The 23,317-nt window shown below is 44.6% G+C and overlaps 1 protein-coding gene across 2 annotated transcripts in view; it reads left to right on the plus strand.

Annotated features, from left to right (window-relative positions):
* LOC121148854 (mitogen-activated protein kinase-binding protein 1) overlaps positions 1-23,317 on the plus strand; it is a 50,957-nt gene that overhangs the window by 4,226 nt on the left and 23,414 nt on the right. The window lies entirely within an intron of this gene.

Below are 23,317 nucleotides of genomic sequence, written 5' to 3' on the forward strand. Positions count from 1 at the left end.
GAAGGTTAGTTTAAATTGTTGATACTCCCTGAAATTTTGGTCTGGGATCCACAGGATAGTCATTCAACACTAACACATTCAACAGATGTTTGTTGAATGTCTATTAGGTGTGGAATCAGTGATGAATAAAACATCATTCTTGCCATCAAGGAGCTTGTGGCTAGTCAGACATGTAAACAGATAATTACCAGTGTTATGGCGAGTGCTGGCTTGTAGGTGGTTCTTGGAAGCGTGCGGGGGGTGGGGAGGGCTCTCAGTCAGCTTAGGGGAAATTAGGAAAGACTTCACAGCCGAGGAGGCAAAGGGAGAAGAACTCTCCAGACAAACAGCGGAGGGGGTAATGAGTGTTCCTGGCATTGCCACCAAACCCCATTGTTTCCAATAGGAGTTCAGTGTTTCTATTAGCTGCCAGTGGCTTCATCCATCCCAAAGCTGGGTCGGAAGGGAACAAGCACTCAGCTGAATATAGTCTTACATAGTCTGTGGAGCCAGAGCAGTGAGGTAGACGTTTAGCCCCCAGTGTAGAAGCTGTCTGTGTGCGCAGGAACTTTGCTGGGGCCCATCTCCTTTTGTGACACTGAGTATCTGCCTGGTAGGAACAACCCGTGGGACCTGCACCACGGCTGTGGGCAGCCACTTTCAGGGAGCTTGTTTTTTTCCTTTATATCACACTGTTTAGAAACGTGTAGACAGCAGGTACTAAAGGAATACATGAGTTAGAACAGTTTCTTTACCTAAATCTTGTTGAGATAAACTTGGAAGTGCAGAAGAGCACAAAATGCTTAGAAGGATTCTGTGATTTTTTAGAAGAAAAATCAAAACTAGAAATAATAAAATGGAGAAAAAAGAGTTGAGATGTTTATCTGTGAAAGCCCTAAGAAGAGGTACACAGATGCAGAGTGATGCACATTAAGGACATTTAATACAGGAGAGATGTGGGTAAAAATATGATCAAGGGCCCAGCACAATAGCCTAGCTGCTAAAGTCCTCTCCTCACATGTGCCGGGATCCTCTATGGGCTCCAGTTCTAATCCTGGCAGCTTCACTTTCCATCCAGCTCCCTGCTTGAGGCCTGAGAAAGCAGTCAAGGATGGCCCAAAGCCTTGGGACTCTGCATGGGAGATCTGGAGGAGGTTCCTGGCTCCTGGCTTCAGATTGGTACAACTCCGGCCTTTGTGGCCACTTGGGGAGTAAATCAGTGGACGGAAGACTTTCCTCTCTGTCTCTGCTTTCTGTATATCTGACTTTCCAATTAAATAAATCTTTAAAACCATATATATATGTTTGAGGGGCCAGTGCCTGGCTCAACAAGTTAATTCTCCACCTTCAAACACCAGCGTGCCATAAGGGCACCAGCTCATGTCCCAGATGTTCCACTTCTCATCTAGCTCCCTGCTTTTGGCATGAGAAAGCAGTAGAGGATGGTCCAAAACCTTGGGACATTGTACCCATGTAGGAGACCCAGAAGAAGCTCCTGGCTTTGGATTGGCTAAGCTTCAGCCATTGTAGCCATTTGGGGAGAGAACCTCTCTCTGTGTGTCTCTCGTTTTCTGTGTGTAAAACAAGACTTTGAAATAAGTAAATTTTTATATGAATATATACATATGTATATGGTGAAAATAGACTTGGAAGCTGAAGTAAGAAAGCCAGAAGAGGTGGGAATTTATTAAACAATAAATGAGAATTGGGATCTTTGTTTTTTCAAAAGGAGAGGAGTGTCTACTGGAAGGAATAGAAAAAACAGCAACATTTTATGCCATATCTGCTGAGTCTTGTTGAAACCTAATTGTAAGTTTTCAGTTGTACATTTGTCAGTTTCTGCAGTTAGAGCTGTGTTTTCTTTAAGAAGCAAATGTGTATGTTCTTCTTAGCTCAATTTCCCTGTCCTAAAGTTTCTAAAAGATTTTTTTAACGATTTTTTTTAAATTATAGAGTCAGATATACAGAGAGGAGGAGAGACAGAGAGGAAGATCTTCCATCTATTAATTCACTCCCCAAGTGGCTGCAACTGGAGCTGAGTTGATCCAAAGCCGAGGCTAGGAGCTTCTTCCAGGTCTCCCACGTGGTTGCAGGATCCCAAGGCTTTGGGCCGTCCTTGACTGCTTTCCTAGGCCACAAGCAGAGAGGTGGATGGGAAGTGGGGCCACCGGGATTAGAACTAACGACCCTATGGAATCCTGGCACGTGCAAGGTGAGACCTTTAGCCATGATGCTACCGTGCTAGGCTCTCTCAAAGATTTTTATGAGGAAAGGAACTAGGTCACTTTTAACACAGGGCAGAAATGGACCAATGTGAGCAGGCAAGATTCAAATTAGAGATACAAAGGATTTCCTGTGCTAAAATTCTTAAATTGTGAAAAAGTTGGACTGGTACTGTGGCACAGTGGATTCCCATATGTGTGCTGGTTTGTGTCCCAGATATTTTACTTCCAATCCAGCTTCCTGCTGCTAATGCTCCTAGGAGGGCAGCAGAAGGTGGCCAGCTGCCGGGGTCCTTCCCACTCGTACACAAGGCTTGAAAGAAGCTTCTGGCTTCTGGGTAAGGCTTGGCCCAGCTGTGGGCATTGCAGCCATTTGGGAAATAAACCAGCAGATAGAAGATATCTTTTTCTCTCTTTCTCGCTGTTTTTCTCACTTTCCTGTCTCTCTCTCTATCTCTGCCTTTCAAATAAAAAATAAGTCTTAGCAGAATGTGGAAAAGTAAGTGAAAGTGGTTTTTGAAATCATCTCCCTCAGTATCTTTTCACCCAGTCTGGTTGTGTTATCCCTTCTGGAAACAATAAAGTCTGCTTTCAGTTGTTTTTTTTATTTTTATTTTTATTTTTATTTTTATTTTTATTTTTTATTGGAAAGTCAGATATACAGAGAGGAGGAGAGGCAGAGAGGAAGATCTTCTATCTGCTGACTCACTCCCCAAGTGGCTGCAGTGGCCAGAGCTGAGCCAATCCAAAGCCAGAAGCCAGGAACCTCCTCTGGGCCCCTCTCACAGACACAAATTCCTAAGGCTTTGAGCCGTCCTCTACTGCTTTCCCAGGCCACAGCAGGGAGCTGGATGGGAAGTGGAGCAGCTGGGACACAAACCAGTGCTCATATTGGATTCTGACAGATGCAGGGCAAGGGTTTTAGCCATGTAGGCTACCATGCCGGGCCCAGTGGTTTGTTGTTGTGTTTTTTTTTTTTAATGATTGCTGATGTAATACTTGTCTTCCCCCAGGTTTCTTGTATGATTATATGGTGGCCTATTGAGCCTTTTAATATGCGACTCCAATAAGAGTTTGTGTAGGTGGGTTTCATGAAGGAAAGAACACTGGCACTAATGTAATTTCAGCTTTTTCTCAGTGTTTGAGCCAGATATCATTATTGGAAGTCTTTACTGTGTATATTTGGTAATAGAAAACACTTTTAAAAAACATACATATATATATATATTTTTTTTTTTGAAAGGGAGAGTTGTGGAAAGATGGGGGGAGAGAGAGATAGATCTTCCATCTGCTGCTTCACTCCCCAATGGCCACAACAACTAGGCCTGGGCCAAGCCAAAGCCAGGAACCAGGAGCTTATTCAGGGTCTCCCATATGAATTCAGGGGCCCAGGGACTTGGGCTCGCTTCCACTACTTTCTCATGCATATTAGTAGAGAGTCGGAGCAGAAGTGGAGCACTTGGACTCCAACCCACATAGATGCACATATGTGATGCTGGCTCTGCAAGCTGTGACTTAGCTGGCTATGCCACATCACTGGCCCCAGAAATATGCATACACACACACGCACACAACTTATGGACCATTAGCTCCAAATTGATGTCTCTTCACATGGGAGATAGACTAGGATGACAATGAGGTATCAGAATAACTATACAACACTTTAAAAATACACTTTCCTGGTCCCCATTCTGTTAGAACCATTAGGGTTAGAGTTTGGTAGCAAGATATTTGTTGAGTTGTACCAGAAGCCTGCTGCATCAAGGTACAAAACCCTGGTCTTTGTAGAAAGAGCCTGAAGCTTGTTGGCCTCATGCCAAGGCTTCACTGAGGTTTCCTGGAAGGACTAACATCTCCAGCCTGGGAAGTGTATTTTCTTTCTCTCTTTTTAAGATTTTTTTTTTTACTTATTTGAAAGGCAGATTTATATAGAGAGAAAGAGAGATCTTCACCAGTAGTTCTCTACCCCAGTATCCACAATGGCCAGAGCTGATTGTTCTCAAGCCAGGATCCTCCCATTCACGCACACGGGTGCAGGGTCCCAACTACTTCGGCCATCCTTTGGTGCTTTCCCAGGTACAGAAGCAGAGGGCTGGAAATAGAGCATCTAGAATATGAACCAGTGCCCACTTCGAATGCCAGCTTTGCAGGCAGTAGCTTTACCCACTATGTCAATAGTGCTAGATCTGTAAAGTGTACTTTTCCCCTTGAGTAGATTTTATCTCCTCTGTATCTTCTATCCTCTGTAAAATGTCAGGGATAGTGAGAGAACTACACTGTTAGAGGTTAGATCTGCTGATTATTGCCTTGCTGAGGAATTTCCCTTGTGGGCAGAAATAAGAAACTTGGTGATAATATCCCTGAGTCCAAGCCAGTCTTTTATGTCACTGTTCCACTACCCGATTCCCTGTGGACTCATTGAAACCATCGTATTTTAGTGTTTGGTACGCACTGTCTGGGCTCCCTGCCTAGAACAGATGATGGAGGGTAGAAATCCGTATGACATTAACTCTGCCCCTCATTGGTGTTTGTGTGAGTGAGCAATCTCGGTCTAGTTTGCATTGAGTTGTTCAACTCTCACATGTTCTTGAATTAAGGCATGTGAAGTGTCTTGAGCTCCTCAGAACAGGTGCTCTTCTGGTTTTGCTTCTTTGATCTCCATTTCATTTCTTCCGGTGCCTGCAGCTGCCCTCAGCCTTCAAAGTGACTCTCCCAGGACACCCTTGAACCCAACAACACCTCTTCCTTTACTGCCTAAAAATAGCCCAACCTCCTCAGACTCAGTTGTCTTGGGAAGCCTTCCCTCCCCGCCTTGGTTTCAGGGCTCACAGTGCTACTGCTTTCCAAGGTTTTCTTCCCTCAGCCAATTCCCCCTTGAGGGATCAATTGGAGTGACTATCTTATTCCCTATCAGTATTTTGAATGTCTTTGGGCCACTGGTATTTCTCCGACTTCACTATCTTCTACTGGTCACCTGTGTGTTGTTTCTTGATTAATGAAAAATCTCAAGTTGGAGTGTGCCTTCAGTCTGCCCCCCACACACTCCCGGAGCCTGCCAGCCACCCTTGTCCACGCCCTGGGTCTGAAGTTGGGCTTGTGGGTGTTCTCACTGCCCCTTTGTTTGGAGAAGAGTTCAAGGCTTTAAATTTGGAACTTTGTTTATCCAAACTAAGCTTCTGGAAGAACAGTGGTCTGTTCCACTGTTCTCATAGTAACTTGGTTTTATTCATGTTCAGGCTTCAGTGTTAACAAGGGGGGGGAAATGCTCAGTGTTTTCAGGATTTGTTGCATTATACATCACATTCCCTCTGCCTCTCTGGGATCAATTGTTGAACATGGGACAAGACCAAGTTTTCTGTCAGTTTCCTTTTTGTGGCAATTCTCAGCAGACTGGAATGAGAGTTGCTCACCTTCTTGGGTGTTTATGACCCCATTTATGAATTTTATTGTAACTTCTTAAAAAGGCGGGGAGGGATAGGGCAGAGATCAGCAGAAGTGGGCCAGGGTTGGGGGTTGAGAAATAAATGTCTGGCTGCCAGATTGAGCAGTTTAGGCTTTTTGGGTAGCTACTGGATATTCAGATTTTCCAACTCTTTGCTTCCTTGGGATAGTTCCAGCAGCAAGTCCATAGTCTTTCTTAGTGGACCACTGTGTTTGTTTCTGCTTTTGAAGGACGCTTGGAGAGGAGTGAGTTCACAGAGTGTACAGGTCCTCTTGGTCTTCTAGGGAGTGAATTCCGCCCTCCCATTGTATCATTTTATCACAGAGAATGTTTGCAATGCTTTTTGTTGTTTCCTTAGTTCATAAAACAATGTTGTTTAGAGTGGGTTCCCAAGTTTACACACTTTGTCTCTCCCCCTATAACTGAAATCAGACTAAAGAGGCCGATGTCTTTTCTTTCCTGCCCCTTCGTTCATACTTGAGATTTAAATTCACTTGAAGATCTTGGAACAACCCTTTCTGAAGCCATATGGTTGAGTTTTTTTTCCTCATTACTCTGTCAGATGCTCTTTTGGAGGGATCCTGAGCAGGGAGTTGATTCAATCCTCAGGATTTAAACATTGCTTCTTTTTCCTGCTGAGCTCACCACATTCTCTAACTTCTCATTACAAGTCTCATCTGGTTTTGAATTCTGTCTTCCCGTAGTGGTACTTCTCGTTGGTCATTTATTCAGAAGTTCAGCTCACACCATTTTAATGCTGGTACTTAGTGGAACAAAAAAATGAAATAAAAAAGGTTTATTTGTATGTGTGTATGTATGTATTTATTTATTGCAGAGAAGGAAAGACAGAGAAATTCTTCCATCTGCTGGTTCACTCCCCGATGGCTACAGTGGCCAGAGCTGAGCTGATCTGAAGTGGAAAGCTAGGAGCCTCCTCCTGGCCTACCACATGGGTACAGGGCACAAGGCTGTCCTTCCCTACTTTCTTAAGCCTCAAGCAGAGAGCTGGATGGAAAGTGGAGCAGCCGAGACACCAATCAGCTCCCATATGGGATGCCTGTGGGAGAATTGTCATGCTGGCCCCAACAGAACAAATTTTTATAGTACACAGGAAAATTGATGAAGTATAATGCTGTCCTGTGAATAATTACGCAATCATTCGCTTACACAACTACAGCACAAATAAAAAATTAGATTAATGCCAAGGTGTTGGCTGTTTCCACAGTATGATGCCAATAATATCAGTAGGGCGTGAGGGTAGAGATGAGGTTTTTATCTTGTATAATCAAGTTTTTGTTTGTTTTAAAGACTTAATTATTTATGTGAAAGACCTACAGAGAGATCAGTCTTGTGTCCACTGGTTTACTCTGCAGATGACTGCAATGGCCAGGGCTGGACCAGGCTAAAGCCAGGAGCCAGAAGATTCCTCTGGGTCTTCCATACAAATGCAAGGATCCTAATAACTGGAACATTTTCCACTACTTTCCCGAGGCCATGACCAGGGAGCTGGTTCTGAAGCAGAACAGCCAGGAATTGGACTGCTGCCGGTTTGGGACACTCTTGCTGCAGATAGTGGTTTAACTTACTACACCATGATGCCAGCCCCAAGTTGTTTTTGTTTTTTTCTGTTTTGTCTTGTTTTTTTGTTCTGTTTTGTTTTTTTTAATTAAAATATCTTAGGACTAACTCTTGACCTTTTCCCAGCTCTTACAGATTTGTGTCTTTTAGCATATTTAGGCAGTATGCTTACCAGAACCATCGCTGTGCAGCCTTTGTTGGCAAGGGGCAGTGGTTCTTGACTTCACTGCACTCTCTGAACAATTATTAAAAAAAATGATAGTCTTCCTAGTAGTAATAATAAGCTTTATTGAATTTTTGCTGTGTCTCAGGCACAGTGCTAAGCATTTTACATATATTGTCTTGTTTAAGCTCTGTACAGCTCTGTTCTAAATACTGTTACTGTCCTCATTTTGTAGATCAGGAAATTGATATGTGAGGTTAGGTGAGTAGGTGGTGGTAACACAGCCAGTAAGTGGCTGAGCTGGAATCCAAAAGCAGGCTAATCCCAGTGCCCACCCCTCATCTTTCTTCTGTCCTCCTACGAGGGGATTTTACTGGGTAGCACAAGACGTTGAGCATGAAGTATGGCTAGTGTTGCTCTAACCAGTCATACCCCGCTTTAAGGTTGGGAAAAGGTAGTTTTGTAAAAAATTGCTCTGATTCCCTCTGTGGGTCTACATAATAAATGTCTCAAACTGTTATTTCAGATCTATCATTTAGTAACCTCGTCTCTCCACATCCTTGCTCCTCTTCTGCCCGCTCTCCAACTCCAGATTGCCTAAACTGTCATTCCCACCTCCACCCTGTGCCATTGCTAGGAGCTGTGCCACTGGTGGTTCTGTGGAGAATTTGAAGGTTTAATTGGCAAAAATGCAGCTGCATGGTTCCAGATGGCCCTAATCCACAAGTAGTTGCTGCATCTTCCTTGGGATTGGAGGAGGCACAAAGTGGAGACTGACAGATGCTGTGGTTGTTTTTGTGTGTGGGTATCCTGGGGCTTCAAACTGTTGTGCTCTTGCTTGACAGACTGATGGTGTGGTTTATGCTCTTTGTTAATTCCGAGTGCTACCCCACATCCCTTCCTCTGAACTTCAGTAGGGTAGTCTACAACTGACTTGTTTTTGAAGCTGTGTAGAATAGCTGGGTCAAAATGCCCTTTTCTGTGGTGTGTGTGGGAGCGGGGAACCCTGAATCTAGCTGCCCTGTGCCAAGGATGGCCTGGATGGTGACAGGATTTAGTAAATTTGAACATGGGCAGAAATGAGATCTCTTGTTCACTTGACTCCATTTGGCTGTGTGGGCACCAAGGTTGCTAAGTTTCTTGAACAAGTTTCTTGATCTCTTTTGTATTATTTTAGTTTCTTTTCCCACATAATCAACTTTGCTACATTCTAGGTGCAAAAGTGTATTGGCTGAAGGTCTGCTGCCCTGCACCTCCCCAGACTGTCTTCAGCAAAGGGAGCAGTAAGTCAGAGGAACTGGATGGAAGGCAGCGCTCAGTTTGCCCTGGCTGGGGAGGAGGCGGGAGCTGCAGCTCTTAGATCCTGACCTTTGCCTCCTCTCAGCCCCTCCTTGGTAAAGAGAAAGCAGCTGCTTGTCAGGACTGAACTTGCAACTGGCCAGCCTGCCTGTGTTACCCTGACGCTCATTGGCTGCTTCTCTCAGATTCTGGACTTTATGATTATTTTCCTATGACGTAATAACCTGCTGCTGACTCTTCTAAACACGTCCTTTCTGCTTATGATGCCCTTTCTTCTCCAGGCAGGTTTGATCTCCTTTTGCTCATAACAGACCCAGAACTGACTAGTCAGCAGGACGTCTCAACGTTAATTTGTAGATCGCTAGAACAGGATTGGAAAGAGGGCAGAAGACTTTTTAAAATTCAGAATCAGGGCCACCCTGAGACTTTGCTTGTCTACCAAGCTCCCAAGCATGGCCACTGCTCTTGGTTGAGTCACACACCAGGCTGTGTGTGTGTGATGGGGAAGGGGCTGTGGGTACCTGGGTACCTTCCTCACATCTGAGGGAACTGGATTCTGACTATAAAGTTGAAATCCCAATGCTTGCTTTCTGGGGTTGCTGTCAGGCTTAAGTGAGATTAAATGTGAAAGCATTTAATTTTAAGATCTAGCTAATATTATCAGGGTCTTTCTAGAATCCCAAAGAATTTCATTCTAATTTTCTGGCAAGATTTTATTTCTTCAGGTTTCTATTTATGAGAAGTGTCTTTCATGTGTCCAGGCCCATCTGTTCCAACATTTAATAGCCTCTGCATGGTTTTCACTGGAATTTATCTTCAGTACCTTTGTCTTGCCAATATTGTAACTTGTATCCACAATACAGACAAAAAGGAGGACTTAGCAAATGTTCTTTTTTGATACTAGCTACTGTGTAATTTATCTCAGACTATGTCTTTGATTTTGGTGGGGAATTTTCTAAAAAATCAAATCAGTGAAATCCAGGAATAAGAGAGTTCCAATTTTCCGTGTCTGATTAGAAACCGTTTGAATGATTAACATGCTTTTTAACGACAGTAATTTCTTTTCTAGGCAAAGACATTTCTTTTTCTTCTTTTGGGACCAATTAATTTATATTGAGAAATAATTGGAGAAGTGTATGATTAGTCTAGTAGCGTCCTTTTAAACTAAGAATTTACAGGAAGAGTGAAAATGTGTTAATTTTATAACTTACTGTTTTACGTTTCCAGTGTTGTGACCCAAGTAAAATATTTTGTCTCAACCATTTTTGCCTATATATGTACACACACACACACACGCACATACACATGGGCTCTAGGTGCGGTGGTGCCCTGGTACTGCTAGTGAAAGTGTGCGTGAGTTCAGCCTTGGATTGCAAGTTGGTAATACCCATTTGAAAAAAAATTTGTGTATCCTTACGTTTGGATCTAACCATTAAAGTGCTGGCGTCTTAGCCTATATAAACACACAGGCTGCACAAAGATATAAATAACAGAACATTTTTTGGTGTTATTCATAATAGTGAAATCTTTGAGATAACCCAAGTAGCTATGAATACATTTTATTGTACGTGCATAAAAGGAAATTCCTTGTGCTTGCTGCAGAGAATGAGGTCAGTCTAAATGTGCCGACAGGGAAGGATATATGCATGTGACAGGTGGAGCAGAATAGCAAATTGTGTAACAATGTTTTTGTGTTAATAATTATTTGTTTTTTGTTAAACTTGTGGGTGTGTTCATACATGCATATAAAAAAGCGAGGCTATAAATACCAAACTGCTGTCAGCTGTTCTCAGGGAGGGATAGTGGATCATGGTGGCCTTGGACATTTGATGTTATGTATTTCTGTAATGCTTGAATTTTTCACAGTGGGCCTGTATTATTTTTTTAACTAGGAAAAAAAAATAAAGGTGAGAGTCTCTCCAGTTTAAATATGTGTATTTGGTATTTAAATCTAAGATATTTAAATTTAAGATTGGTATGTTCATTAAGGCAGTTATGCACAAATGTCATTGAAAAATATATCTGGTATAATAAGCTCACTTGTTTTTGATGTTTCTTTTTGTACCCAGTGGACATAGAAATATCTTCCTGGAAAATCCATAATTAGCTTCTTGCTTTTGAAATAATTGATTTCTGAAATCTTCAAAAATATTTTCTTGGTTAGCTTTGATCCATATGCTTTCTAAAAAGATATTATAAAGGGCCTGGTGCAGTAGCCTAGCGGCTAAAGTCCTCGCCTTGAACGCACTGGGATCCCCTATGGTTGCCAGTTCTAATCCAGACGGTCCCACTTCCCATCCAGTTTCCTGCTTGTGGCCTGGAAAGGCAGTCGAGGATGGCCCAAAGCCTTGCAACCCTGCATCTGCTCCTGGCTCCTGGCTCCTAGCTTCGGATCAGCGCAGTACTGGCTGTTGTACTCACTTGGGGAGTGAATCATCGGACGGAAGATCTTTCTGTCTGTCTCTCCTTCTCTCTGTATATCTGACTTTGCAATAAAAATAAATAAATCTTTAAAAAAAAAAAGATATTAGACAAAGAAGTATTGTGAAGAAAATGTCCCATCCACAGTTTCAACGTCCAAAGATAACACTGTGAATATTCTTATAATTACATCTATTTCTGTTTGTAATACATTCTTAAAGATTTTTTACAGCAACAACACTGTCATTTTTGTCATTGATAATAATCCCAGTTGAATTCATGAAAGCTGTGCCATGCATGGTTTTCCCCAGGTCAATGTTTGTGATCATTTAAGACACATGTATTACTCCATCTACTCCTGCCTCCATCTTTTCAAAATGTATTAAAACCTTGCTTCTAGGGCAGGCCGTGATAAATAGTAAATTCTTTTACTTCCTAGTGAATTATCCAACTAATATTAACAAAAGTGTACTTATACTTTTTTTTAGGTTATATATTTATTTGGAAGGAAGAGTTGAACAAGACATGAGAGAGAGAGAGGTCTTCTATCCATTAATTCATTTCCAAAATACTTGAAACAGATGGGCCTCCTGAAGGCGGAAGATCTGAATCCCATCTGGATCTCCCAAATGGGTGGCAAGGACTCAGTGACTTGAGCCATAACCCAGGGTGCACATTAACAGGAAATGACATCAGAAGTGAAGCAGTGACTCAAATCTTGGCATTCAAATATGGGATGTGGGTGTTTTAGCTGCTGCACCAAATGAACTATCCCTATTTTTGAAGATTTTTTGAGTCCATGAATGAGTAGTAAACAGAGTGCCCTGTGCTTTAGAATTATACTGTACATGGCTCTTGCCCTCTAGCAGATTATAAACTTAACAGGAGAGATAAGACAAATTATGAAAAGACACTGTAGAAATTCCTCATAAGGTACTAAGTAGAACACCCAAATGTGTGCTGTGTAGAGATCCTACAAGGGAAAGATGTCTCAGAGAGGATCAGAGGCTGTGTGACATTTGAGCTGGTCCTTGAAGGAAAGGTAGGATTTCAGTGTGGGTTGGTGAAAGCAGAGGCCACACCAGGTAGAGGAGTACTAAAACCCTGAGGCTCCTTCCCAAAATAATGACTAATCCAGATTGACAGGTGCATATGATTCAGTGAGTAGGAGAAAGGCAGGGCATGTGGGTGCCTGACTGACATTTGGGCATTAGTTGACAGTCAAGAGTCCTTGAAAATTCTTGAGTAAGGGAACAGATATATGGCCAAAGCTATGCCCTGAAAAGATTATGCTGGTGGGTTGGGAAGGAGACAGCATCTACCAATAAACCATCAATTGGGGCTGGTGATGTGGTTTAGTAGGTTAAGCCACTGCCTGTAACTGCAGCATCTTGTATGGGCACTGATTAGAGTCCCAGCTGCTCCACTTCTGATCCAGCTCCCTGCTAGTGCATGCGGGAAAAGCAGCAGAAGATGGCCCAAGTGCTTCATTCTCTGCCACCCACATAGGAGACCTGGAAGATGCTCTGGGCTCCTGATTTCAGCCTGATCCGTCCCTGGTCAGTACAGTGCGTATGGGAATGAACCAGCAGACAGAAAATCTGTTTAATTCTGACTATCAAAAAATTAATTAAAACAAGCAAAAAAGTAGTGATTATACCCAGCAATGTGGTATAATCCCAACACCTGAACTAGAGTGTTGGGATTGAGAATGGAAGAGAAGGGAGCATTTTATAGAGAGTAATAAATGAAATCTTTCCAGTTGACGTGATCCTGGGGCACTAAGAGCCTCTCCACTGCCAATTTTGTCCCTGGACAGCCAGTCACTTTGTACACTTAGTCCAGATAAGGAATAATGTTCTCTGTGGTTACAAAGTTGGAAACAGAGATTATGTAGAATTAGTGGATGAAGAGTAATTAACATCTTTGATGATCAAACTCTGAGCTCAGAAAGCTCAGTGGTTCTGGTCTTGCTGTAGAGAGGACCGAATTCTCCCTGCATACCATCCCATGCCACCCACCCCTGTGCTGTTTGTTAAATCCTATCCTTTGTTTAACTGTGGAAAGAAAGAGTATATAGAATTATCTCTTGTTCCAGGAATGTGCTTTTTTTGTTTTGTACCATTTTTCCTTTAAAGATTTGTTTGAAAGGCAGAGTTATAGAGATGGGGAGAGACAGAGATCTCTGTTGGTTCACACCCTAAATGGCTGCAGCGACTGGGACTGGGCCCAGCCAAAGCCATGACTTCTGGGTCTCCCACATGGGTGATAGGAGCCCAAGCACATAGGCCTTTTTGTGCTGCTTTTCCAGGCACATTAGCAAGGAGCTGGATCAGAAGTGAAGCAGATGGATTTCAAATCGGTGCCAATTTTTAATGCCGACATTGTAGGGAGAAGCTTAACTTGCCGTACCACAATGCCAGTCCCAGGCATGTGCTCTTCTTGTTTTGCTTTTAAGTTGTATTTTTTTTTTCTTAAAAGTTAGAGAGAGGTCTTCCATTCATTATTTCATTCTGTAAATGGCTGCACTGTCCAAAGCTGAACTGATAATGAAGCTAGGAGTCGGGACCTCCTTCCAAGCCTCCCATGTGGGAACAGGGGCTCAGGGGCTTAAACCATCTTCTGCTGCTACCCAGGCAGAGAGCTGGGTCAGAAGTGGAGCAGCTGGGACTAGAATCAAACCCCTGTGGAATGCTGTTGTCACAGGCAGAAGATTAGCCTATATGCCACCATGCCAGCCTCCAGGCCTGTGCTCTTCAAGTTGCTTTCTGAACTTGGACACGTGCTGATGACTGTACACTAAGTGAACCCTTTACCTAGAGTTCCTCATTCCTCTCTTTCTGGGCTGACGCCTTACTTGTCTCTTTCTCAGTTTGCATACAGAATTAGATTCTCTTGCTTCTGACACTGCAGTTCTGGTTGCCCTGGAAACAGGCTGTTAGCTGTCTTTTTGATTGTAAGCTGTAGCACAGCCTGGACATGGCTTAGTGCTAACCACATAGGATATTCTGTCTCCTTTTTCTCTGTAAGTGTCTCAGTGAACAGAAATCAGAACCATTTTAGAGACCTATTTCAGCTACTGATAAACTTTAAGTTGGTTTTGTTTTGTTTTGTTTTAGAAAATATTAAAGCTGAAGCCAGCAATGGTTAGGATGCTACCTGCAACGCCATATGGGCACTAGTTCATCCCCAGCTGCTCCACTGTTAGTGCAGCTCCCTGCTCATGTACCTGGGAAAGCAGCAGAGAATGGCCCACGTGCTTGGGTCCATACACCTTTGTGGAAGAACTCTTAGCTCCTGGTTTTGGCTTGGGTCAGCCCTGGTTGTTATAGCCATTTGGGGGGTTAATCAGAGAATGGAAGCTTCCCCCCATCTTCTTTCAGCCCCTCCCCCACTTCTCTCTCTAACTCTGCCTTTCAAGTAAGAAAAATGAATATATATTAAATATTTATTTTTTATGGGAAAGACAGATTTTTACACAGAGAAGGAGAGAGAGAAAGATCTTCCATCTGCCAGTTCATTTCCCATTTGTAGCCATTGTGGCCAGATGACTGGAGCTGAGTGTATCAGAAGCCAGGAACTTCTTTTGGGTCTCCCACACGTGTGCAGGGGCCAAGTGCTTTGGGCTGTCCTCCACTTCTTTCCCAGGCCACAAACAGGGAGCTGGAAGGGAAGTGGAGCAGCTGGGGCACAAACTCGCATCCTTGTGGGATCCAGGCACTTGCAAGGATGAGGACTAGCCAATTGAGCCATTGCACTGGGCTCTAAAATAAATATTTTAAAGAAAAGAAAAGGGCCTGGCGGCATGACCTAGCGGCTAAAGTCCTTGCCTTGAACGCGCCAGGATCCCATATGGGCGCCAGTTCTAATCCCGGCAGCCCCACTTCCCATCCAGCTCCCTGCTTGTGGCCTGGGAAAGCAGTCGAGGATGGCCCAGAGCTTTGGGACCCTGCACCTGCGTGGGAGACCTGGAAGAAGTTCCTGGCTCCTGGCTTCGGACCGGCATAGCATTGGCCATTGCGCTCACCCGGGGAGTGGATTATCGGACGGAAGATCTTCCTCTCTGTCTCTGCTCCTCTCTGTATATCTGACTTTCCAATAAATAAATAAATCTTTAAAAAAGAAAAAGAAGAAGAAAAGAAAAGAAAAAGGGGATCATTACAGCTAGCATGAGAGAGGTACTTGTTCTGCTCCATCCTGCTGCCCTCTGCCTTCTGTCTTGGTTCCAGGCCTGTCCCCAAGGCCTGTGTAAAGGTGTGGTGAGTTTCAGAAACTGACCCTCTGGTGATGTTAGAGACCCTGAACAGCCCTCGGCTTAATTCTTGGTTCCTCCACTTACTACTTGCCTTGTAAAGTGGAGATGCTATTAATAGTCTTTCATGAAATTGTTAAGAGTGAGATAATCAGCATGAAGTGCTTAAAACAGTTCTTACAGAGTTCACATTCAGTTAAAGGGAGCTTCTGTTCCTCTCTTCACAAAACTCATCCTGGGCTTTCTTAAATACTTGAAACATTGTTTCCTTCTCTTATTCCCACAAAGGGCTAAGGTTGGGCAATAAAATGCATTAGTCTAATAGTTCCCAGCCAGATTAATCATTAGAACCACCTGGGGAACTTTTACTAAGCAGCTTCTTAAATCCTGCTCTGTATCTTCTGGTTGAGAATCTTTCAGGAATGTGGGCTAGAGTGGGAACTGCTATATGAAAAAAACCCTGAAATCATTTGCATAATTCTGTTGATCCGCCAGGTTTGAAAGCTTGTTCTACTTTCCTCGTCTCCAAGGGCTTCTGGCTGGAGGATCTCGAAGGTCACCCCCTTGCAGACAGTGGCGGGTTTACCTCCTTAGAAGCTGAGCACGGGAGAATGGGCTGAACTCTCTCATTCTGCAGTGCGAAGCAGGAGAACCTGGTGTTTCTGTCCTGTTGCCTCTGGGAGGTTGTGGTATAGAGGGCAGAAGTACATGTCAGTCACACTGGGTAGAGCAGGAGAAGCAGGGGCAGAGAAGCAGGGTCTGTTCCCCCATCTTGGGGTGGCCAGTGCTGCCTCACCTACCTCCTGCCAGGTGGCACTTGAACTGTGCAGGGGTAGAAGTGAATGAGCATGGCATGGTGACATGGTCCAGTCACTGGGTCCCTGCCCAGCTGCTGGAGTCTGTGCAAAGCCTCTTGGCCTTGGACTTCCTCTTTGGGTTTTGCATAAGTGGCAATTTTCAGAATCTCATAGAGATTCTGAATCTCATACTTTGTGAGATTAGAGTGCAGTGTGTGGGCAAGAGACAGTTATTCTTAACCTGCAGGAAGGGAGGGTAAAGCAGAGTGCTCTGTCTTGGACAGATCTCCGACAAGCTTGTTTATAGAAATAGCAAGCTGGTGGTTTGGCTGGAATGTTTTACAACTCAGAGATCGAGGAGTGGGGGAAGGTAGTAAGAAGAAAAAGGAAGCTAGTGGCAACAAAACGTGGCAAGGAAAACAGATCAGTTTTCTCCCGGTTGCTGGAGTTTCCTTACCAGTTTGAAGTCAGCCAAATCCGAGGTGACCCTGGCCTTTTGTGACTCTGCCCCTTCGTTCTCTGTCTCAAGGGAGCAGCCACTCCCCTGCCAGCGCAGACTCCCTGTATACCGAGAAGGGGAAAGCACAGCCTACTAACAAAAGCTGTGGGGGCAAGCAAAAAACCATCCCCCGGCAGTGGCTCCACGGATGGTCTCTTTGTGGACTGGTGCCTCTACTCTAATTGGGAACTTACTGGGACACTGGACTTGAGAGAGAGACTGGAATTAGAAAAGTTTAGATGCTCCTGCTCACAGAGTTCCAGGGTATTTTAGGGTTGAGGACTATTTGGGACACTGCGCTATGCCATCTGTGTTGCTTTTGGCTCTGGACTCTGAAGAGTCCTTTCTTCTGTTTTCCTTCTTTTTCTTAATACTTATTTTATTTTTTATTGGAAAGCCAGATATACAGAGAGGAGGAGAGACAGAGAGGAAGACCTTCCATCTGTTTATCTACTTCCCAAGTGGCCACAATGGCTGGAGCTGAGCCAATCTGAAGCCAGGAGTTTCTTTCAGGTCTCCTGCGCAGGTGCAAGGTCCCAAGGCTTTGGGCCGTCCTCTGCTGCTTTCCCAGACCTCAGGCGCGTGCAAGGCAAGAACTTTAGCTGTTAGGTTACTGTGTTGGATGCCTTTTTTTTTTTAAGGATTTATTTATGTATTTGAAAAGCAAAGCTCAGAGAGAGAGAGATCTGCCCTCTGTTAGTTTACTCCCTAAATGGCCACAATTGTCAGAACTAAGCAAGTGTGCAGCCAGGAGCCAGTTTTTCCAGGTCTCCCACGTGGGTGCAAGGGCCCACGGACTTGGGTCATCTCCTGCTGCTTTCCCAGGCACTAGACACCTTGGTAGGGAGGTGGATGTGAAGTGGCGTGCCCTTCTGATAACAGGTTGCCTATACCACAGGCCCCTGCAGCAGCAGCTCCTAGAGTCCTTTCCTGCCTCCTTCATTTACAGCATTTACATCCATTGTTTCTCCCTTCTGGAAATTTTCTCCTTTACTCACTTCCTGGTTCTCTTCCTTTCTAACATTTCGGGCACCTCATCTTCACTGTTTTCTTTTTTTTTTTAAGATTTTATTTATTTGTTGGAAAGTCAGATATACAGAGAGGAGCAGAGACAGAGAGGAAGATCTTCCGTCCAATGATTCACTCCCCAAGTGAGTGCAACGGCCAATGCCACGCCGATCCGAAGCCAGGAGCCTCTTCCGGTGATCCCACACAGGTGCAGGGTCCCAAAGCTTTGGGCTGTCCTCGACTGCTTTCCCAGGCCACAAGCAGGGAGCTGGGTGGGAAGTGGAGCTGCCGGGATTAGAACCGGCATCCATATGGGATCCTGGTGCATTTAAGGCGAGGACTTTAGCCTCTAGGCCACGCCACCGGGCCCATCTTCTCTGTTTTCTAAAAGTAGATATTCCCCGATGTTTTCTCCTCTTCTCCTTCTGCCTTTTCCTTCCCTGCTTATGTATATCTTACATACCTCATCACCAAAACATAGTTTTCATCATGCCTCAGCTTGAAATCTTCCTATGACTTCCTAGAATCTACAGTTGAGCCTGTAAAAGTCCCAGTAAAAGTACTCCTCTAAACCATCTTTGCTTTTACCATTACTCCACTCTGCTGCAGTTTCCTGCTGCTAAACTTTAGCTCATATAGCTTCCTCAAGGGAGAATTGCTTTTGAATTTCTACCTGTCAGGTCCTTTTACAATTTGAGGCACAGTGCCTTATACCATCTTACCTTCCAAGAAAACTTTCTTGGTCCTGTCTTTGATCCTGTTCAGAAATCATCTTTCTTCTCTTTGAGCACTTCACAGCTTTTTTTATAACCCTTGTCACATACTGGATTGCTTAGTTGTAAATCTTCTGTTTTCCCTGATGGATGTTGACGATGGGGATAGAGTTTGTTTATCCTTCATCCCAGGATCCTGGATTGCATCCCAGTAGCTTTCAAATGTTTTGGAGGACAACCTACAGCGAGAAATGCGTTTTGTGTTTTGACTGAGGACACACATATGCCCCTGACCCCAAAGTTTCAGAATGAATGCTTAGCCCTGCTACATGCCGTGTGGTTCATTTCTTCTACTTATTCATTACCAACTAATCGGATGTCAGGTTTCATTAATAGGTTGTAATCTGCAGGTTAGAAAATAACTCTTGTCTGGTATGAATGAGTAGTCCTGTCTCGCCTCTGAACCACCTGCTTTTTCCATCTTACTTAATGAGAGCCAGAAGAGCACTTAAACACATGGCTTTATTCTTTCCTTCTCCCTTGGGAACTGGCCATTATGAGGTTGCCCTTTATCTCATTGAAGTGGGGGTAATTTGCCTGAGTCCTTTCCCTCAGGATTCTGTACTCCTGCCCTGCCCAGTTCCTCGGGGAGCCTTCCCTCAGTCTGCCTGTAGTAACCCTCCCTCCTGCAGCTGCACTTCAGGGGAAAGATGACACCTCACTGGGGTTCACATAGACTTTCCCTGGCTAGTATTCTTCACCTGCCAAAACAAAAGCACGGCCACTACTTGGGTGTCTTCCCGCTGCCTGGCTGCGTTTTGGATGTGGAGACTCTGCAGAATACAGAATGAGCGCCCTATGTTCTCTGTTTTCCTTGGCGTCAGAGGCAGTGTCCCCAGAGCTGTGGGTGTGTGCCAGCTGCCTGTAGCTGTTGTGCCTCCACCCACTGCCTGGGCTGATGTCTCCTTGTGGGTCTGATGGGTTTGAAGTGAAGTTCTTATCAGAACTTGAGAACCATCCAGACACTGAGCGTGGCTGTTTTCTCAGAGGGTCCCTTCCCTGCCTCCATGAGCTCGCTTCCTCAGGTGGAAAGATGCCATGGTGTTTTTGAGAGACTGGGTCATTGGTTCTCACATGGTCTAAGAACATGTGGAATCCACAAAATGTTCTTAGGGGACCTGGGACATCTGCCCTTTCCCTACTGGATATCCAAATGAGGCCTGATTTTCTTCCTATACTTAGAATAACATCATAGAATATAGAAAGCAGGTGCAGATAGGAGAATTTTGTTCTATTAAGTCAGGCATGAAAAAAGTTTACAAGAAAACCAGTGCCACTTTTCTCAATAATTTTTTGGGAAACAGTTATCTTTAATAAAAATGTTAAAGTATAATTTGCTTATTTAATGATGCTTTAAAATAAATTAATAAATACTTAACAGATATTTTCCATTGTAACTTCAAGTATAATGAATATAGGTAAGTATAATCTATATAAACAAAAGCTCTTGGGGGTCCTTGACATTTCATATTTAATTCTGCATTTTAAATAAGCAAATCTTTTTTCTTAAATTATTTTTTTATTTTTATTTTGAAAAGCAGAATTAGAGAGCGAGAGACAGAGAGATGTCTTGTGTCCACTATTCACTCCCCAAATGGCCACAATGGCTGGAATTGAGCTAGGCCAGAACCAGGCCAAAGCCAGGAGCCAGGAGCTTCTTCTGGGCCTCCTAGATGAGTGCAGGGGCCCGGGGACTAGGGTCATCCCCTGTTGCTTTCACAAGCAGGAAGTTAGATGGGAAGTAGAGCCGCCAGTGCTCATTTGGGATGCTGATGAGGCAGACAGAGGCACCTACTGTACCATAGCACCGGTTCCCAAATAAATAAATCTTAAAAAAAAACAATAGAAAAGAATCACTATGACATGACATACAAGGCAGGGAGCAGGGAGGACACTTGGCACTCAGAGTCATCACCACATTGAGAGGGGAAAATGACTGGAGCCCTGTGGTGCCCGGCTGGAGGTTTACAGACTGGGCGGGGAAGAGAAGCTAGGACTTGTGAACCTGTGCTCCTTCCTCTGTGTCTTAGCTTCTACCCCTGTGCTGCTTTCCAGGCTGCCTTGTGCTGGTCCTGGACACATAAAGCAATGCGCAGTTGGCGTTCCTGAGCTGCTCTGAAGCAGCAGCAGCACAGCACAAATGGCACATGGACACCTTCAGCCTGTGCTGTTTTCTCAGGGTCTCCAGGGTTGGCTCCATTTTCTAGGGCAAGTGGAAGCTTTGCCTTGTGTTTGGAAAGAGAGGGTCCAGGAAGAAAGATATCTGAGGGAGAGAGTCCATTTCTAACATCTATTGTTCTGGAATTTTGCAAAATAAAAGCCTAGATATTGGAGGCCTGCAGGAGCTCCTGACTCTTGGCTCCTTGGAAAGTGGAGCTCTGCCCCAAACCTCCCTGCAAACAGGAAGCTGGGTCGAGTTAAGAACATAAAATAAAAACCAGCTGATGCCCCTGAATGTTTTCCCTGCTCCTCCCCTTCCACAGAGCCAAAAGAAACTGCTCCCCTCCCCCCCTTTGGATAGCTGCTTAGAAAGCCAGAAAAGGCCAAAAAACATAAATCCTTTGAGAAGAAGCCAAGCTTTGAACCCAGGCAAACTCCTGCCCATGGGTTTTCCGGGTCCGGAAGTGTGTTCTGCTGTGTGGAGTTCCCGGAGGAGAGTGACAGGAACACAGTAGCGCCAGTGAGCCGGTGTGGGTTTCCCGAACTTGAGCTCCCAGCCCATTAGTAGCTCATGAGATTGATAAAGTGGGCCCTGTCCTGTGCAACTGTTTTAATGAAATTAAATAAATAAATAGAGCATGTCACATGCAATATTGTTTTTGTAAAGCTTTTGCTTGCTTTATACACAGATACGCATACATGTGTATGTGTGCATTGGGTGATAATGTCAACTGTGTTTCTCACTGTGGATGTGGTCCAAACAGTGAGAAACACTGGACTAAAGTACCCCTCTGAGTACCCTGAGTCTCCTTGCTGCTTTGAGCTGCCATTGAAAAAATGTCAGCTAGTTTCAGAATCAGTTCCCTGTAGAAGCACATCATCTGCCCACAGGACACCCACTCCCCACATTCCTGGGCAGCTGAGACCCAGCACACTTGGTCTGATTCTTCCGGAGCAACATTGAAGGATGGGGAGGGAAGCGGTGGGAGCAAATGTGATTCCAAAGAATCTGACTGAAGGGTCAGTTTGGGGGTTGAGCAGCGTTTTGATGCACTGCACTGGCTTTGTGACCTCTCCTATCTGTGGGGTGCGGGTGGCCTTAGGCTCCTTCCTCTGCTCTCCTCAGTAGGTAGTGAGGGCAACAGGAGCACCCATCCCCCTGGGTAGCCACAGGCACCCTGCAGGGAGCTGGGCATAGTGACCTGAACTTTCAGTCAGTGTCAGGTGATGGGTGTGGGGGCGTCATGAATCCAGGAGAAAGTGGAAGGAGGCCTGAGTTCAGGCAAACTACCAAGAATGTATAAGGTAGGCTGAAGGCAGCACATTCCATGTCAGGGTTAGTGTCTCATAGACATCAGGGCGCTTGCCAGGGCTGCGTGTTGATGCCCTCTACCTACGTCACTTCTGTGACTGAGTAGACACTTGCTGGCGTCCACATCTCAAGAAGGGTAGAAGCTTCTTGACGACCTACTTGTATCTAATCCTAGACTTATTCTTGTCTTTAGCCACCACAGGGCATTTCTTCCAACCTCATTTAAACTAAAATGGTCCTCAGAGATGAACATTTAAATAGGCCCTTTAGGAGTACTTTCAGTTCTCCCAATGGGATAGTGAGAGAAGAGAGATCCTAAAGCTGTCTTAATTGATCCCTGACTTACTGCCTCTAGACACTTAACCTGGTGGAGAGGTAGACCACCGAGCACCTCTGAGGTGTTTCTGGTTCCTGTCACCCTCTTGGGACCTCCAAGGTTCTCCTCAGGGGCAGGGTTTTCTAGCAGAGTGTGTACCATTAGTACACATTTCCTAGCCTGTGTACACAGCTGTTCTGCCTCTAGAAGCCCAGGTAGGGCATGGGCATCCCTGAGCAAAGCAGGTGCAAAGAGTGCAGATGATTCTAGGGGAGGCTGACCTGAACAGAGGCCACAGGGCAGTGCCTCTCACATGGCATCATTTAGCAGAAAAGATTAGGGTGCTGATTGAAAGTTAGTCCTTTTCAGTCCCAGGGTCTGCAGACAGCATGAGACAGATAACACTGAGGATGAGAGAGATGGATGCCTGCTGTGACCTGTCCTCTAGCACTTGACACAAGTTTCCCTTTCATCTCTATGAGAGTTGTGGTTTAATAATAGTCATTAGCATACACTGCATCTGTACTTCGCTAAACACAGCATCAAGCTGTGCTTCTGCCTCCTTGGTTTGTCATCTGTATGAATCGGTACACATCTGGGAGGTGGAGCCGTTTGGTGGTGAGCAGGGTTTGATGGGATGTGATGGTCAGGGACACTGAATTACCTAATTTATACCTAACATTGGCTCTTACTGGGTTGGAATGCCTTTTTTTTTTTTTTTTTTTTGGTAAGATTTGTAATGGAAGTGCAGACTTACTGCGAGGACAGAAAGATGTTCCATCCACTGGTTCATTTCCCAAATCCTCCGCTGCTTTTCTAGAACATAAGCAGGGAGCTGGATGAGAAGTAGAGCAGTAGGAACATGAACCGGTGCCCATGTGGAATGTTGACACTCGCAGGTGAAGGATTAAGCAGTTGAGCCACCACACTGCCCTCCCTCCACCCTCAAAAAGGTTTTTTCTTCATCCCTGTGGCATGAAAAACAGTGACCACTAAGTCTCTCAAATCCAAGAGCTCAGGCTGAGGACCCAAGGACTTAGCTTGTAAATGATGCCTTGCTGGATTGGGAGAGTGCTTGTTCCTTTGTAGCAGGGCT

The sequence above is a fragment of the Ochotona curzoniae genome, unplaced genomic scaffold (assembly GCF_017591425.1).
Source record: "Ochotona curzoniae isolate NIBS_2020 unplaced genomic scaffold, NIBS_Ocur_1.0 scaffold_4701, whole genome shotgun sequence".
Lineage (NCBI taxonomy): Eukaryota > Metazoa > Chordata > Mammalia > Lagomorpha > Ochotonidae > Ochotona > Ochotona curzoniae.